This window comes from Bos indicus, chromosome 26 (genome assembly GCF_029378745.1).
Source record: "Bos indicus isolate NIAB-ARS_2022 breed Sahiwal x Tharparkar chromosome 26, NIAB-ARS_B.indTharparkar_mat_pri_1.0, whole genome shotgun sequence".
Taxonomy (NCBI): domain Eukaryota; kingdom Metazoa; phylum Chordata; class Mammalia; order Artiodactyla; family Bovidae; genus Bos; species Bos indicus.
Genome location: NC_091785.1, coordinates 14571561 through 14590073, shown reverse-complemented (window position 1 = coordinate 14590073; position 18513 = coordinate 14571561).

Below are 18513 nucleotides of genomic sequence, written 5' to 3'. Positions count from 1 at the left end.
CCCCACACATGAGAACTTTTCAAAGTTGAATCTTGGCTTCCTGTTATTCTTTCACTTCAGTTATCTCCTTTGGGATTCACTTTTACTAAAAACTTTAAATACACAGAGGATACTAAAACCTGCCTATTTGTAAAGATCCAAAAGAACTATTTCTTGTCATATTTCATTGTCTAGGATGTCTAGCCCAATGGTGGTAGAGGGAATGGAGTGGACATCCTTGCTTTTTACTGATTATAGTGGGAAAGCATTTAATGCTTCATTCTGTGCATGCTTCGTCACTCAGTCACATCTGACGCTGCAACGCCATGGACTGTACCCCACCAGGCACCCCTGTCCATGAGGATTCTCCAGGCAAGAATACTGGAGTGAGTTGCCATTCCCTTCTCCAGGGGATCTTCCCAATCCAGGCGTCGAACCCAGGTCTCCCACATTGCAGGTGGATTCTTTACCAGCTGAGCCACCAGGGAAGCCCACTAATGCTTTACCATTTAGTATTATTCACATAGATACCCTTTATCAGCTTGAGGAAGTTAGCTTCTCCTGCAGTTCTACTAAAAGTCTGATGTTTCTTTGTATGAATTGGGGCTTTTCTGTGGTAAGTACACACACCACAAGATTTACCACGGGTGACGTTTATACATTCACAGCCCTGTGCAGTCACCACCATTATTTATTTCCAGAACATTTTCATCACCCCAAAAAGAAATCCATGCCCACTCCTATTCCCCCTCCAGTAATCACTAATCTATTTTCTATGGAATTGCATATTCTGAATATTTTATATAAATGGAACCATACAATATTATTTTTCATATATGTGAAAATAAAATATTTTCCTATTTATAAATCATGTAATATGGCATTTTCTGACTAATTTCTTCCATGGAGGGTAATGTTAATGTTCATCTGTGTTGTATCATATAGCTATACTCTATTCCTTTATTCAAATAGTATTTTCTTTATCCACTTTTGTTTATTCGTTTGTCAGTTAATGAACATTTGTGTTATTTCCATCTTTTAGCTGTTATGAATAGTCCTACTAAGAACATTCATATACAATTTTCAGTCTGAATAACTGTTCACTTCTTTTGGGTATATACCTGGGAATAAAATTATTGGGTCATACATATATTTTATGTCAATTTACTAAGGAACTGCCAAACTGTTTTCCATAGTGTTTGTACACCATTTAATATTTCCACCAGCAATGAGTAAGAGCTCCCATTTCTCCAAATCCTTCTCAACACTTGTTATTTTCCCTGGTGGATTTGAAGTAGTATCCCATGGTGGTTTTAATTTTCAATTTCTAATGACTTCAATTCCTAATGGTTTTAATTTTCAATTCCTAATTGAAATTAGAAACTAATTTCAATTCCTAATGATGTTGAACATCTTTTCACATACTTGTGGCCCATTTATATATCTTCTTTGGAAAAATGTCTATTTAGGTCATGTGCCCACTTTTAAATTGAACTGTCCGCCTTTTTTGTTGTTCAACCATGTGTGTGCACATTTAATCTCTCTCTATATTCAGGATATTAGACCCTTGTCAGATATACGATTTGTAAATATTTTCTCCCATTATGTGGGTTGTCTTTTCGCTCTTTTGATAGTGCACTTTCATGGATAAAAGCTTTTAGTTATGGTGAAATCTAATGTATCTATTTTTCTCTTTTGTCGCTTGTTGCTTTTGGTGTCATATTTAAGAAACCACTGCCAAACCCAAAGCCATAAAGGTTTATGTCTATGTTCTCCTCTAAGAGTTTCGTGGTTTTAGTTCTTATATTTAGCTCTTTTATCCATTTTAATTCTTATACATGGTGAAGTAAGAGTCAACATTCTTCTTTTCCTTGTGAACATACAGTTGCCACAGCACCATTTCTTAAAGAAACCAATTTGCCTTTATTGAATGGTTTTGGCACCATTACTGAAAATAAATTGGTCATAGATGCAAGATTTACTTCCAGACTCTGAATTCTATTCCACTGATTATGTTTGTATCCTTATGCTGGAACAGCACTATTTTTATTACTGTAGCTTTGAAATTGGGAATTGTGTTTTAAAACTGGGAGTGTAAGCCCTCCAACTTTGTTTTTTTTTTTTTTTCAAAGTTTTTGATTATTCAACGCTATTTGCAATTTCATGTGAATTTTAGGATTAGCTTTCCTATTCCTGGGTGGGGGGAAGAAATTGAAATGTTTATAGTGATGGCGTTCCATCTGTAGATTTCTTTGGTATTATTGCCCTGTTAAGACTTCCAACATGTGAACACAGCACGTCTTTCCCCTCATCTGGGTCCTCTTTCATTTCCTTCAGCAATGCTTTGTACTTTTCAGTATACAAGTCTTGCACCTCAGCAAAATTAACTCCTATTTTGTTCCTATTGGTTTTAACTGCAGAGAAGGGTATAAATTTTGTTCAATGTTTCCTCAGTCTATGGCCTTATGGTTTCTTCTTTACTTTGTTTATACAGAGAATTACACTGATAAAGATTTCCTAAAACTGAACCATCCTTGTAACCCTGGCATAAATCTTATTTGATCATGATATATTATGCTTTCGGTGTACTGCTAGATGGAAGAAGGAAAAGATAGAGAAGTAGATCAGAGAAACAGGAATCAAAATCACGGCTCTGTGACTGAAAGGATGGGTGGAGTTAAAAATAAACAAGGATGATGTCTATATTTCTAGTTTGAATAATGGTGTTGATAGCAGTACCACTTACTCAGATGAGAGGGGATATGTTTGAGAAGATAAGTTCTGCTGAGGACACACTGAGTTTGGATGTCTTTGGAACAACCAAATGCACTGGAAGTGTAAATGCCAGGGAGTTTAGAACACTGACCTGAGACTGTTTGAAATAATGGGAAATGAATTCTCAGTTGGAAAACAAAGTGAAAACGGGAGTGGGGTGTAACAGACACTGATAGTTGCTTACCCAGTCTCCATTATCCCCTTCTTTCTAATGCTGATTTCACTGGGGGCACCAAGCTTAAAAAACAACCAAAACACCAACTTTATTTCTCAGCCTGCCTTGCTGCTACGGTTGGGCAGTCATTTTGCAGTCTATCCAAAGAGACAAAAGCAGCAGCAGCTGGGTGGAGTTCCCAGGAAAGCTCTTTTTAAAAGAGCTAGTATGGGGGGTCTAAGCCCCTCTTCCAGAAAAGTACAACTGAAATAAAGCTGGCTTGCGTAGTGACTCACTTTGGGGTGATGGAGCCTGATTTGGTGGCCAACACATCTGAAAGGGATTTGGAAGAGCCTATTTTCTATTTAATTCTTGGGTAGGGAATCTAATAAATGGGGTGACTAAGCACCACTGGAATTAAAAGTTCTGAAGAAACACTCTCATTTGCCAGACCTACCCACTCCTTTTCAAAGTTCTTAACTTTGAGAAGACTCCTTTCTCACCACGAAGTAAGGGGCAATACAGGGTGATAATTTTGGGCTTATGGACTCAGATAGACCTGCATTCAAGTTTCTGCTCTGCAAGCTCTGTGGTATTACTTAACTTCTCTGGGCCTCAACTTCCCCACCAGTAAAATGATGATAATGACGTTCCCACCTAGTAGGATGGTTGGTGGAGGGCTGGTAAAGAATGAAATGAAATGATGCATGTAAAGTATTATATGGCACAATATTCAAACATTAGCTGTTGTTATAATACCTATTATTACATATATATCAGTTTATGCTCAAGTAGCTAGTGCATTTTTAAAAACAGTGATGTGATTTGACAAAGTCCTCCATTCAGGTTACCTAAGTGGACAGCATCCTTTGTCAGTACCCAAGGCACCTAAGCACTGTAGCTGCTAAGTCCCTTCAGTCGTGTCCATCTCTGCGCGACCCCATAGACGGCAGCCCACCAGGCTCCCCCGTCCCTGGGATTCTCCAGGCAAGAACACTGGAATGGGTTGCCATTTCCTTCTCCAATGCATGAAAGTGAAAAGTGAAAGTGAAGTCGCTCAGTCATGTCTGAACCTCAGCGACCCCATGGACTGCAACCCACCAGGCTCCTCCACCCATGGGATTTTCCAGGCAAGAGTACTGGAGTAGGGTGCCATTGCCAAAAGAAGGTTGAAACTTTGGGTAAAACTGTCTGCCTTGAATGCAGAACTGACCTCTGCTGTGTGGAAGGGAAGTCTAGACCAAGAGAGCAGAGTTGGGACTTCCCTGGTGGTCTAGGAGCTAAGAGTCTGTGCTCCCAAAGCAAGGGGCCCAGGTTCAGTCTCTGGCTGGGGAACTAGAGCCCACATGCTGCCCACATGTGGTGACCAAGACCCAACGCAGCCAAATAAATAGATGTTGAGAGAGAGCGGGGTCAAGAGAAGAGTCACTCCAAGGACAGAGAAGGGAGGGAGAACCTCAAAGGAGACAAGGTGACCAGACAGGGACAGAGCAACCTCCTCCAGTCTGGGTGCTCAGGAGACTAGCCAGCAGTGACAGACACAAGGGAAAGTCTCCACAGCCCTCACAGACAGTTATATCCACCATCCTCGTTTTTGTTTGTTTGTTTGTTTGTTTGTTTGTTTTGGTTTTTTCGGTAGAAATGGGCTTTTTCCTGAGGTGACTAGAAGTCAGCACAGGAAACTTTAGGGTTCTAAAAATTAATAGGCATCTTCCTTTAAGATTCTAGGGGCTTCCCTGGTGGCTCACATGGTAAAGAATCTGCCTGCAATGCAGGAGACCTGGGTTCAATCCCAGGGTTAGGAAGATCCCCTGGAGAAAGGAATGGCTACCCACTCCAATATTCTTGCCTGGAGAATTCCATGGACAAAGGAACCTGGTGGGTTACAGACCATGGGGTTGCAAAGAGTCAGAACCGACTGAGGAACCAACACTTTTAAGATTCCAAGCCCTGAAAAAGCTAAGTAGAAGCATGGTGTGACCTGAAGCCTATTCAGGGCATCTGAGCTTGGAAAGGCCAGCTTTCTGAATGGACAGCCCTGGAGTAAGTCCTGACTGGCAGTGCGGTTAATAGTCACAGATTGGGGGTGGGGAAACGAGGCCGCAAAGAAGAGGAAATGCTAAGACAGGGTCTCCCTAGGGTAGCAGAGGATGTCAGTGCTCCGCCCACACCTGCTCAGATCTTGAGCCACCTCTGAACAGACCGGTTCGCACTGGGCTTTCATTGCCAATAGCACCTATACCTCTGTTGATGGTGGGCTCCCCTCAGGTATCAGAACTGCCTTCCCTGGGTGCCCTGGCAGCCCTTAACCAGTGACAACTGCCCCCAGTCAGGACAAGCCAGGAGTGATCTATGTATCCAGGTGGCCCTGGAGGACTGATCCAAAATTACGCTCGACAGGACTTTGCTGAGAGAGCACCCTTGGTTGGCTTCCTCCCCTCCCTGTCCCATGCCTCTCCTCCTTCCAGTTTTTACTGGGAACTCTTGTGAACAAATCACTTTGACAAGGATCTTCCACTTCTCAGGGGCGCTGTATGCCTCTGAGCAATGGTGCCCACCACCATGCTGCTCACTGGTACTCAATAAATACTTAAGAAAAAGACAGACAGAGACAGAGGGACCTTCTGACCTGAGCTGAACAACTTCTGTCCATAGACCAGAACCCAGGCCTGGCCAGGACGGCATGTGGTCAGCAAAGAAGGCTCACTCTAAACTGCCATAACCTGGGGGCACATAAAGCCATACTTTGTCCTGTGGATAGACTTTCCTCTTCGTTTCCTTTAGTGAACGCCTCCACAAACCACGATGGGCTGGGTATAAAATCTCTTTGACTCAGACCTAAAGGAAGTTCAGCGTCAGGTCAAAAAACAGGAAAAGTAAAGTGAGAGAACAAGTGCAGGAGAGGCGTGACCACACAGCATCACCATCAGGTTTCCCTGGACAGTGGGAGGGGTGGCACCGAGACCACACCCCAGGGCTGGCAAACACTCTGCCTCCTTCCAGTCTCTTCTTTGTTTCTGCCCCAGTGGCCTTTGTGAAACAGAGTCAGGGAAGACCTTGCAGCAAAGACGGCATATGTGCTGGGTCTTCGTAGTGGACAAAATAACGCTCCCTACCCACCCACTAAAGCATCCATGTCCTAATACTCAGAACCTGTGTGTACAGTATCTAACAAAGAGGCTTTGCAAACATGGTTTAGTTAAGGATCTTGAGATGGGATCCTGCATTATCTGAGTGGGCCCAATGTCCTCGCAAAGGTCCTTTTAGGAAGGAGGCAGGCAAGGGGTAGAATGGAGGGGGGAGGTTCAAGAGGGAGGGGATATATATAAAACAACGACTGATTCATGCTGATGTATGGCAGAGACCACCACAACACTGTAAAGTAATCATCCTCCAATTTAAAAAAAAAAAAACGAGAGGCAGGCAGATCAGAAAGAAAGATGTAATAACAGAAGCAGAGGTGACAATGATGTAGATAGGGGCTAAGGAATTCTGGCAACCTCCAGAAAGAATATAGCTCTGCCAACACCTCGATTTTAGCCCCATAAGATCCATTTCAGACTGATGACCTCCAGAACTATCAAGTAAGAAATCTGCAATGCTTGAAGCCACAAATCCTGTGACCATCTGTTACAGTGGCATTAAGAAACTAATGCAGTCATAAAGGATGAAGAAGAGTTTTCCAGGGGGAAAAAAAGTGGGAAAGCAAGACATATATTTTTCTATTTGAGAAAAATACAAAGGCCATGATAGGCATGGAGAACAGAGTAGGCTGGGGACACAATAAACTCCTCTTCATGTGCCAGAAACTCTGGTGGAGGAAACAGCATCTTGCCTACCCAGCATCGGTTTCCCTGATTCTTTCTCAACCAAATGTGTTTTGGTTCAGGCCTCACCTCTTACTCCATGAAGCCATGTGCCTCAGTGGAAGCTGGCAGCATCACCACCACCACCCCGCCCCCCATGTGGGGACTGGTTGGCCTGAGAGGAACATCAGACCCTCACCGGTGGCTGACTGGGGGCTGGGTATGACACCAGTTCTGGCCAGTGAAAGATGAAGCGAGGTGTGCGGGAGGGGCTCTACTTCTTATCTGTACCTCATGAGGTCTGACTCTGAGGCTGGAACCTCTCCAGCTGCCATCCTGCTATCACACTTGAGGGCAAAGAGCAGAGCCGGGAGGTAGAAAGAACCTGGTGCTTGGCCCACATCAAGTCCTTGCTGCAAACCACCTGAAGTACAAGTGGACCTCCTGTATTGTAAGGGGATACATGTTCCCGTCACTCAAGTCAGTTTCTGTTACTTGCAGCTAAAATGATCCTAACTGGGACTTCCCTGGTGGTTCAGTGGCTAAGACACCATGCTTCCAACACAGGGGGCTCAGGTTTGATCCGTGGTCAGGGAACTAGATCCCACAAGCCGCAGATAAAAGATCCTGCATGCTGCAACTAAGATCAAAGGTCCTGCGTGATACAGCTAAGACCCGGCGCAAATAAATATTTTTAAGGTTATATACATTTAAAAAAAAAACAAAAGCATCCTGAGACAGCTGACTTAAAAGGTTAAGACCAGATTACAAAAGCCTTGAATTAGGACACGATAAGGAATGAGGAATGTAGCCACTTATCATCAAGGATTAGACATTTGTAACAGAGGATGGTGATCTTCAAACTAGTGTTTGGGGAAAATGACTGTTGGTACCCAGAAGATAAACTGGGATTGGGAAGAGCCTAGATTGGAGAGGGATGGAGGGCTACCACTCCAGACCAGGATGGGGATTATGGACGGCTGGGCTTCCCTGATAGCTCAGATGGTAAAGAATACACCTGCCATGCAGGAGACCCAGGATCAGTCCCTGGGTTGGGAAGATTCCCTGGAGAAGGGCATGGCAACCCACTCCAGTATTCTTGCCTGGAGAATTACATGGAGAGAGGAGCCTGGAGGACTAGTCTCTGGAGTTGCAAGGAGTTGAACAAGACTGAGCAACTAACACTTTGACTTTCACTATGGAGAGCGGAACAAGAGCAAAAGGCTGGGTTGGGGCAGGGAGAAAAAGGAAAAAGGAGGAACCAGGCTCAGATGCCATCAGGAACCTGAGTGTATGTGAGGATGAGAAGTTGGAGGTGACTACAGGAGGTTTTAAATATTGCAGCACTCATGGCTGAAATCCTAAGAATTACATATCTTAAATGCCTCTTAATGTCTATACCTGCATTGAAGGGATGTCTCAAGGCTCCTTCCCCTCTCCCTTCAGTTAGGCTGCAGCCCGTTATCAAGAGTACATCCAAAGAAAGTGATTGAAGTCAACACAGACATGATGAATAAGATTAACGCCCAGAAAAGCTACAGCATCTGTAACCTTCCCTCAGAGAGGGAGCCCTGCCCCTCGTTTTCCATTTTTCTCCTTTTCTCTTGGAAAATGTACAAAAACGTGTCCCAGCTTAAACCTCTGGAGGTACCCCAGCCCCTTTCCTCCCCTTTTGGTTTCCCTGTTTTCCATCAAGGGACGACCAGGCAGCATACTTGGCCGTGACATTCGCGCTTCCACAGCAGCTACACTGATGTCACTTTTCAATTAAAAACAAAAATCTTCAGATTTTTGCCCCAGGTCAGAGATTCCTTTCCCAGGTAAAAATATCATCATAGCCATGGAAATGGAGCTATGAAAAGGAGACCCGGTGCCCACAGATTCCAAATGGCACCTAGCTCTCCATGGGTAAAAAGATAGCAGAAGCTGTCGAGAAATGATTCATAGTACAAAAGTGGGCAAGTGACGAGTAATCGACACCACCGTGATGTGAAGTATGGGGCTATCTGTGGCCAGTCTGCACGCGGAGCACAGTAAAAGATGTGCAATGAAAGATTTCTGCCCTTGAAGCAGCGAAGGGTTGGTCTTCTTCAGTATGACTCCCATTCAGCCCCTGAATTTCTGTATTACAGTTTGATATTTTCGGGTTATATTTCACAGATGACATTTTTAATCTGCCTCAAAAATGTAAACATAGCAAGGGTGTTCTGCAGACACAGTGCCTGGAGCGACTGTCAAGTGGAAAATTCAGTGGAAAGTTTAGCCTGTCTCCAGTTTAACTAAGTTGAGGAATGCTGCAAAAACAGGTGTTGTCTGACACAAGTAATAATTATCTTTCACCTTGATGGATGTTAGTTTAATCTGTTCCTTACATGGTAGCTTGGTCTCAGCTGACTGAATTCAGTGCCAGAAACGCAGATGGAAAGGTGAGGGTGGCTGGTCTGTGACACTATTGACAAGACAAGGCTTTGGGGGGGTCGGTGGGGTGGAGGCAGTTTTGATTGATTTTTCATAAGGGGATTTCTTCATTTCTTCTGTTTGCCCAACAAATATTTAAATCTAGATGGATGTTGTGGTACAAACACACTAACATTTGCATTAATGGTTTTTTAAAAGAGTTTCATTGAGAGGATGATTCAGTGCGATGACTTTACCAGAAAAGAGAAAATGAGTTACTAGAACATTTTTCTAAGACATGAATAGACCCTACATGTTAATGTTCCAGGATAAATTACTCAGCTAGAGGAACTGCAATGTTATCTGGGGGAAGAAGACAGAAGAAACACCTTTAACGCTGATCATAAGGGGGCTTACTCAAAATCTTTCAGACTGGAGGGTATAATTTGCGATATTACTGATTATCCACAGTGCCAGAGACGCCTGTCTGTACTAAGGATGAAGCAGCATTGTCACTACATCTACATGACATTTTCTTTTCAATCTTCTGACAGCATTTTAAAAATCTAACTTTAGGTTTTTTTGTTTTGCTTTGTTTTGGCAGTGACAGGCAACTGAAGATACAGAACATCTTCAAAAGAAGTCCCATGAAGCTTCCCTGGTGGCTCAGCAGTAAAGAAACTGCCTGTCATGCAGGAGACACAGGTTCAATCCCTGATCGGGAAGGATCCCACATGCCACAGAGCAGCGAAGCCCGTGACCAAGCGCCACAACTATTGAGCCTGTGCTCTGGAGCCCACTGAAGCTGCTGCACCTAGAACCTGGCTGCACAGCAAGAGAAGCCATTGCAATGGGAAGCCGGAGCACCGCGACTAGAGTGGACCCTGCCGGTCACAACTCCATCAGGGAAAAGCCCGCCCAGCAATGAAGACCCAGTACAGCTACAAATAAACAAAAATTCTCTTAAAAAAAAACAAAGTGGCCCAGGAAGCTGAACATATTTAATCCATGGACCACTGAAGTTCCTCCCATAGAAGTCAGTAGAGTACAGTGAGTAAAGCTGGGATCCTGGCTTGCCTGGATTTTGACTCCTTCACCCACTTGGTGGGTGGCCTTGAGCAAGGCGCTTACCTTCTCTAAGCCTCAGTTTCTTTATCTGTAAAATCAGGATACTGCTTACTTCACAGGACTTCCTATTCGTTTTGGCAAATATTACATGACCCCATGGAGGATAAAATGATGACTAAGAGACACACACCTGTACATGCATCCTCCCTTGAACTTACAACCTGATGAGGTAAGCAAAGATCCGTGCATTATTTGCAGAACGTATGAACATGTAAATAAACAACTCTGGGAGCGAGAAATGATTTACCCAGACCTAAGCGGGGTCTTGAAAAATGAGTGGGATCTCAGCAGGAAAGGGGTTTCGGAGATAGGGAGAGATGAGCTGCTGTGATGGAGAAGCGATGAGAGTAATCTCCCTGCTGATACAACGTGAAGAAAACCCAGCAAGTTTGGTCCTAACATACACCCCTGTCCCAAAGGCCAGGCAGGGGGAATAAACTTTTTTTGAAATACTGTTCCCATCACCCCAGACCAACAAGGGAACAGAGCCATCAGTTTGACACAGACAGATCAACCACGACGAGCTTTATACAAACTGGTGCCTCCTCTGGGCCCAGGAAACATTAGAGCTGGTTCCACACACACTGACTCCAGGGCCATCGTAACCCTTCAGTGAGCACAATGATCACGTTTAAAGCCACTCTCCAAATTGTCCCATCTTTTCCCAGGATTTTACTCCCAACAATTCCCTCTGTAAGTTCACCTGGGAGACAATAAGTCTCTCCAACAATAAGGCTAACATTTCCTGAGGCCCAACTGCTGCCTGGCGCTGTTATAAGACTACCACAATCGAGGAGGCAGGTGCTTTAGAGGGAGGTAGAGAGGGCAATGGCACCCCACTCCAGTACTCTTGCCTGGAGAATCCCATGGACGGAGGAACCTTGTAGGCTGCAGTCCATGGGGTCGCTGAGGGTCGAACACGACTGAGCGACTTCACTTTCACTTTTCACTTTCATGCATTGAAGGAAATGGCAGCCCACTCCAGTGTTCTTGCCTGGAGAATCCCAGGGACAGGGGAGCCTTATAGGTTGCCGTCTATGGGATCTCACAGAGTCAGACACGACTGAAGCGACTTAGCAGCAGCAGCAGCAGCAGCAGCAGAGACACATTACACAAGTCCAGTGGTAATAAGTGTAGCCCGGCAGCCTGTCAGTCAAGGCTGCTCTGCCCTGCAATGCTTTGGCTGCTGTTGTCCATGGGCTGCTTCCTGGGCTGCAAGCAGGCCCCTCCTGACTGCCTACCTGCCAAGATCTTACCTTCCCTGGAGTTCCCACAACAGAGGTGTTGGGCTGGGAGAGACAGTTCTTACCTTAGCACCCAGCCCTCTTCTAGAGCATCTTTTGGGGCAAGGATCGGAGAGGGAGTGGGCACAGGAATGGGGTGGGCACAGGAATGGGGTCAGTGCAACCCTGGAGACCCCGATCTCTCTGAGCCCTGTTACTTAATCTGTCTTTGTCAAACTTCTTCAGTTCAAGTGACTTTCTCTCCTGGGACTCTGTGATCCTTCCTCAAGCCTGTTCCCTTTAAGAGACACCCCTCCCAGGCTGTCAGACTGAACTCAACAGTCCTGTTGAGAGAAATTGTGAACCCAGTTCAAGTCTCCTGTCCAAGTCCCAAGTCTAGAATGAGGCTGGGCCTCTGGTTCAGTGTTCCTAAATGGTCCATGAAAGAGAAGTTTCTATGATAAGAGACCATTGTGCCCAGAATATATAGACGCCCTCTGACCCTAGTCCCAAACATCCTGTGGAAATAGCCACAGACCTGTAATTCTGAGGTCTCCCTAGAGGCCTGGCTCTGTACTGATGGCTCTGACAGGAGATAAAGGAAGCCCAGCTCATTCCAGAGCCTGGCATATACCTCCCTCCCTCACCTACTCAGGCACACACAGGTTGCGACTATTGCTTTAAAGCCAGGGGGAAATGGCCTGGTATGATCAGGAATGTTATTAACACAGAGCAACTAAGTCAACCACGTCTGCTGATAAGTGCACAATGATGACATTGGAACTTTACAACATCTACCATTGTGAGGGCAATCCTCATGCCAATAGTTTCTAGAGTCTAACCCATTAGTCTTCCTCATAACAATAAGTGAGTATTATTATTCTGTATTTTCTCAACAGAAAATCAGGGCTGAGAGAGGAAAAAAACTCATTTATTCAAAGCTGCACAACCAAGGGGCTGAGCCGGTTGTGCAGTTAAATACACATAGCCTAACCCAGAGCTGAGCTCTTGTTCTGCAAGTTCCAGATTCTTTCCTTTACAGGCATGAAATTTAATGACACGGGTTTGATAATGAGCTTCAGACCTTATTTGTAAATTCAGGGGCATGTATCCCAGCATAGGAACTAGAGTTTTTATTTGTGTTTTCCTGGGAGAAGCCTCCTTACCCACTCACCCCACATGAGTGATAACACATGCTTTTCCTCCCTGTTCCACACCCTCCAACTCCCATGGTCTCTAGTGACCCCACACAGCACCCCTCTCAGTCACCCTTCCTTCTGGGCCACTTGGCACTGGGGGCAATCTAGAAGACTCTCACTCTTACAGTCCTACCTCATCCTTGGCCATGGAAAGTGAAGGGCCCCTAATTCCTTTTTACTATTTAATACATTTTATAAATTTGACTTCTCTTGATTGTTTCAGTCCCGTTTGCTGTTTCCTCTTCCTCTTCCACCCTCAACTGGGTGGATGCCTCTTCCCTGCTCCATTCCCAGGCTCGGTCCTGAGATATCTATCCTTCCCTAAGCCAAAGGTTCCCAGCCATAAAGCCAAGAGTTGGCAGAACCTGAAGAAGAGCCCAGGGCTATCTACCTGTAAAGCTTTAACCAAAGAAAGTGACTTCACCAGAAATGCCCCCAGGAAAAATGGTGCCACTCTCCCATGATGGCATCAAAAGGGAGAAGCCATAGGTCTGTGGCAGTCCCCTCAGCCTCTCTGAAGGCAGGAAGCAGTCAACAGGGTCAGGAACACCGAGGGGCTGCATTTCAGGAACCGCCCGCTCAGGTCAGCAGCCCACCTGCAGACCCAAAATCCAGATGAGGAAGTTTAAAGAGCTTCATGGGCCTAACCTACATCAGCTCAACCAAAGCCACAGAACCAGCTGGAGTAAAGGGATACTTCGCGGGAATCAAAGACTCTGGGAGTAACGATGTGATCAGACCTTAGCAAGGTGCTGTCCAAAGTCAGACAGTAGGAGTATATCCCATTCCTCTACTCTTTTGTATTACTACTCCCTCTGGGTCTTGGTTCCATTTGAAGGGGCAAAGCAGATCCTTGAGGGCCTCCAGACCCCTAGGGAGCACCAGAACTTCCGTGCTCTCTGCAATAAACATCTACAATACAATACAGACAAGTGCATGTCTTGGTAATCGTGGCCATATCCCTATGCATTGTCCTCCTTACAAAGTCTCCTTTTCTACACTGGAAAGAGTGGAAGGGAAAGGAAACAAGGAGATGAGAGGGGAAGAAAAACCTTACCTACCATTCACTCATTACTCCAGTAACTACTTAAATGTTGCATTTTAACCCTTCCAGAAAAGGTGCTTGGTACATTGCAAACACATATATTAAATTTCTGCCTTTAAGTTCCCAGAACCTAAACAGTAACAACAAAGCAAGCACTCTGTTCACCCATCTAGATGTTACACTGGGAACTCATGTAGTGCGTGAACCACACTGTGACAAGTCCAGTGGAATGGCCCAGAAATAAAGGTAGTAGATCTTCAAGAAAATGGCAAAGCTCATCAGTAACCTGCAGTCTTAATGCATCTGCAGAGCAACCTCTTCCAGCTCACTCTGAAGACTGGATTACTGAAGATTTAACTCCAGGACCCAATTCAGGTAGGTCTGATGCATGTAGCTCTCCTTTCAGCAAGGTTCTTTTGGGCCTTGTTATAATCTAAGATTATATAGACCTATAACCCAAAGTCTGTGGTCAGACCCAAACCCCTATGGTCTAGGACACCATAAGAGGAAGAGGAATACACCCAACGAAGACAGACTAGAAAAACAGTGAGAATTTAAATGTATGTGTGTATATTCACACATATAAACACTTTTTTTTTTTTAAGAACAGGAAATGAGTGAATCCCAGCATTCTGAAAGCTCACCTTGACAATCATAAGAAACAGACAGGAATGAAGACTGACCACAGGTAATCAAAATCAATTTTTGGAACTCAACATTGAGTTGACTTAAACATATTTTTTGAATGCTAACTACACCCCTTGGCTAAGGCTGGGGCTACAAAAATGAAAGTGGTATCATTGTTGCCCTTGAAAAGCATACAACCCAATAAGCTATCACTTCCATTTCTCTGGCTTCCATTTGCCATCTTTTGACCATCTTAAATGTTATCCAGCCCTAGAACAAATCTGGAATCACAGTCAGTCTTCTTCACTAATAAACCAGCTATAAAAAGTTAAATAAAGCAAGAAGTGAAAGATAATAGCAATCATTTACCAAACACTTTCTGGGTACCAGCCACTATGCCAAGTGCTTAACCATGCATCATCGCCTTAGACTGCAACAGTCATGTGAAGTAGGCATGACTGTTACTCAGCATTGTAGATAAGAGAACAGAGGGTAGGCGAGGCTAAAGAATTAGCCCAAACATGTGACTAGCAAATAGTAGAGCTGGGACTTAGACCAAGATTCCTCTGACACCAGAGCAGCAGATTATTAACCACTACACTGCATTATCTCCCAGGGTGTCATAGAGCCTACTGGGGCATCTTACAAATCATGTCTGATTTGACTCTGGGATGGTAGGCCCAATGAAGAAATGTACATTGAAGGAAGTATTCAAATGTCAGAAAGGATTTTGGTTCCAACCAATTGATTAAGAAAGAGTCTAGGAGGACTCTTAGGCTGGTAGGTACTAAGAAGGAAGTGGGTAGGTGGGTAGATGGAAGAGCTTGGCTGGAGAAAGGAATGACAGGTTCAGGAAGTGAGTATATATGGCCAGAGCAGAGAAAGTGAGAGACTAAGTCAGAAATGGAAGGTGGGCACCCTGAACTAAGGAATCTTTCTTGCAGAGCACATGGAGTCTTTGAAGAATCATGAGCAGGAAAATGGTATACAGAAAGCTGAGGAAGCAACTGATCTGGGGGGAAGGGGTGGACAACAGGGTAGAGAGGAGAGGCTAATGCCAGCATCAGAGAAGGCTCCAAATGTACAATCTAGGATGGGGTTAGAAGAGCTACATAGCCTCCATGGACACTTTCTATTGTACCTGAGCTGCTGGCTCTGAGACTTGAATAGAAGGAAGGAGGGTGGAAGAAGACGGAAGAAGAAGGAAGGCGGCTTCAGGTGGACCTGGAGGCTGACTGGATGGGATGAAAGTAAAAGAGAAGAGAGATAACTGATTCTAATTTGAAGTCTGGGCATCATGAACAATGGGGCTATCATTAACAGAAGAAAGAAAAAAAAGAAATACGAAAGGAAAACCAGGTTTGCTGGTTGGGGTTTCCAGGTGTTTGTCGTGGGTCGGGAAACAGAAGAAGAGATGAATTTTATTTTTGGATACTTTAACATGATAGAACTACCATTTGTAAACTTTCCACCCCAGCCTGAAGCCTGGAAGAGATATCAGGGCTGGAACGTAAATTTGGGAGCCATCTATTTCAGGAGGATCAAACCGTTCTCTGCACCTAAAGGTAAAAGAATCTTCAGTCTTCTGAAACTGCAGCCCTTTTCTTTTTTCAAAATGGGGTTAACTTCACAGGGTAGAGACAGTGGGGACACTATCAGACATCGACTGTCCACTGGACAAGCTTTGAATGTGGTGCTTTACATGTATTATCTCATTTTATTCTCCTCCCCACAGCCTTGTAAGAACAGGGTTATTTCTCCATTTTACAAGTCTCAGAGAAGTTGATTAGATTCCACAAGATCATACAGCTCATACACAGCAGAGCTAGAAGTCAAATGGGATTCCCAAATGCAGAGTTGCTTGCTGTTGCAGTCATGGTGCTAGGTCAGTGGCATTAGCTCAGTGGTTTACTTAAAGGCCAAGGTCAGAACAGTTCTTTAAACCATTAGTCTTCAAGCACAGACCCATTCTGAGACCCAGGAATGGGGCTGCCAATTTTCCAGCTTCTAATATCCCCAAAGCGCCTGGAAAATTCTTCTGTCACAGGTATTTAGCCCTGGTAAGATGCTCATAACCCATTCAACCCCTCAGATCTGATTATAACAATGTTAGCAGAAACAGCTACCTTTGATAGCAATATTAAGCATTTTTTAATCCTAAGGAAGTTGAATACAAGGATCAAATACATATTAGAAAAATCCATTTATGAAACCAATTGTTTGCGACTGGATCCAAGAAGATTCAGAGCAGCAAAGCAGCTCTGAAGTCATTTCCTGAGAAGTGTGTGAAGAATTCTTTTTCTTACACATGGACATGGCAGGTGAGAACTAAGATTCTTTTCTTAATTAAAAATGCCAAGTTTGATTCCACAACACACACTTCACTCAAAGACAGTCATTCTGCAAAGTAGAGCCACCAATAATTGGACCCTTCCACAGTCTGGCACTCTCCTTTCCCCTTGGGAAGGAGCCAGCTCCTAGAAATGCAGACAGTGCGTCCCCAGACACAGGGAGTCGTCACCAGGCTCTAATAACTGCTTGCCTTGCCAGGAAGGCCGGCAGGTCAGGGCAAGTCCACAGCCTGCAGCATCTGTGCCCAATTCATTCTCCTCAGTAAGTGAACTTTCTTCTCACCCTCAGAGTAGGGCAGAGATCAGGCAGAACAATTTCATAGGCTTGGACCTGGAAAACGTCCATCTGGGATGCCACCCTCCATATATGGGGCATAAGAGGTTTTCATTGCAAGAGAATCCTTTACCTCAGCTCACTCACATTTCCCACAGCCCTTAGGTATGCAAACCCACCCCCCACACATCCCTCCCAGCAACCAACTCCCCACCCAGCATCAGCCACTCAGCTCAGGCACAGACTGTTTTCAAGTAGACCTGTCCAGGAATTCCACTGCCATGGTGGAAACTAGAAGTGAGTTTAAAACCTAACTTTGAAGTCATGAAGAATTGCCCTTGATAGTTTTTGAATGAGCAGAGTTATCTTTGGGAACAGAGTTAGCGCCATTTGTTCAAACAACGAGCTATGGCTTTTTCCTGGGGTGTCAAGATGTTTGTTCTGCTTATTGCTCTTGTTTATTTTTGTTGGCTTCTATACTCAAATTGGATTTAGTTCCACAAAAGCACACTCCCCAACTTCAAGATATTTTAAGATTTATTTAAGATTTCATTTTTAAATGCAGCCTTTTATGAATGACTCTGGCCCCCTAGTGGCTGGGTAATAGTAGCCCACGTGACAGTAGCTGTCGTTTGAGGAATGACAACTAGAGACAAATCTTAGCAGGTGCCGTCCCTAAGGAAGGAGAGTGGTAGGCTCAAAGGAATGACTGCCCATTTTTGCCAGTGTAAGCCCAGCTGTAGAAACATCCATCCCGGCTAAATAGATAGACAGAGACTTCTTGGCATTATGGACTAAGGGCGATTTTTTTTTTTCTTGTTACTTAGAACATTGTGGAAATCCCTTTTCTCACCCATTTTTTAAAAGAAAAAGCTCTTAAAGGCAAGGACAATGTCCCTTGAGTGAGTAACACTCAGTAGTAGGAACTCCCCCTCTACAGAAGAGGAAACTGAAGCTCAGAGTCTAACAGGTAGTGTGTGGCAGTGTCAGACTCACATACATGCCGGCGGCCAGTTCTCACTGATTTCCCTCTGGAGGTCACGGTCCCAAGAGCAAAGGCTCTGAGCTCAGCCAATCCTACCCAAGTCCCATGGGCTCCATAACAGCACTTCCTGCTTGATCATTCTTCTCCTCACCAGGTACAAACCCTCTCACCTATATGTGGAGTATGTAGCTTAGGGTTAGTGTGGGAGGTATGGAGAGGGAGAATAAAGAGACTTAGAAGCAACAGTGTCTATTCTGTATACAGACAAATATGTGTGCACATTACCGATTTACTGAGTACTTACTAGCTAAAGGGCATCCTGGGACTTGGCATAGAGAAGACATTCAATTAGTGTTCAGTGAATAAAAGTCTACATGAATTCACAAGCAAACTTTTAAAAATAATAATGGGTTTCTGCCTTCATTTCTTTGAGAGAAGTCCCAACTCTGTAGTCCTGAACAGAACACTCTCTCTGGCTACCAAGCCACTGATCTGCAAATGAGAAACTAGTCTAATGGAGTTTTTTTGGCCCTTCTCATCCAAACATTATGGGGATAATGCTGGTTTGTG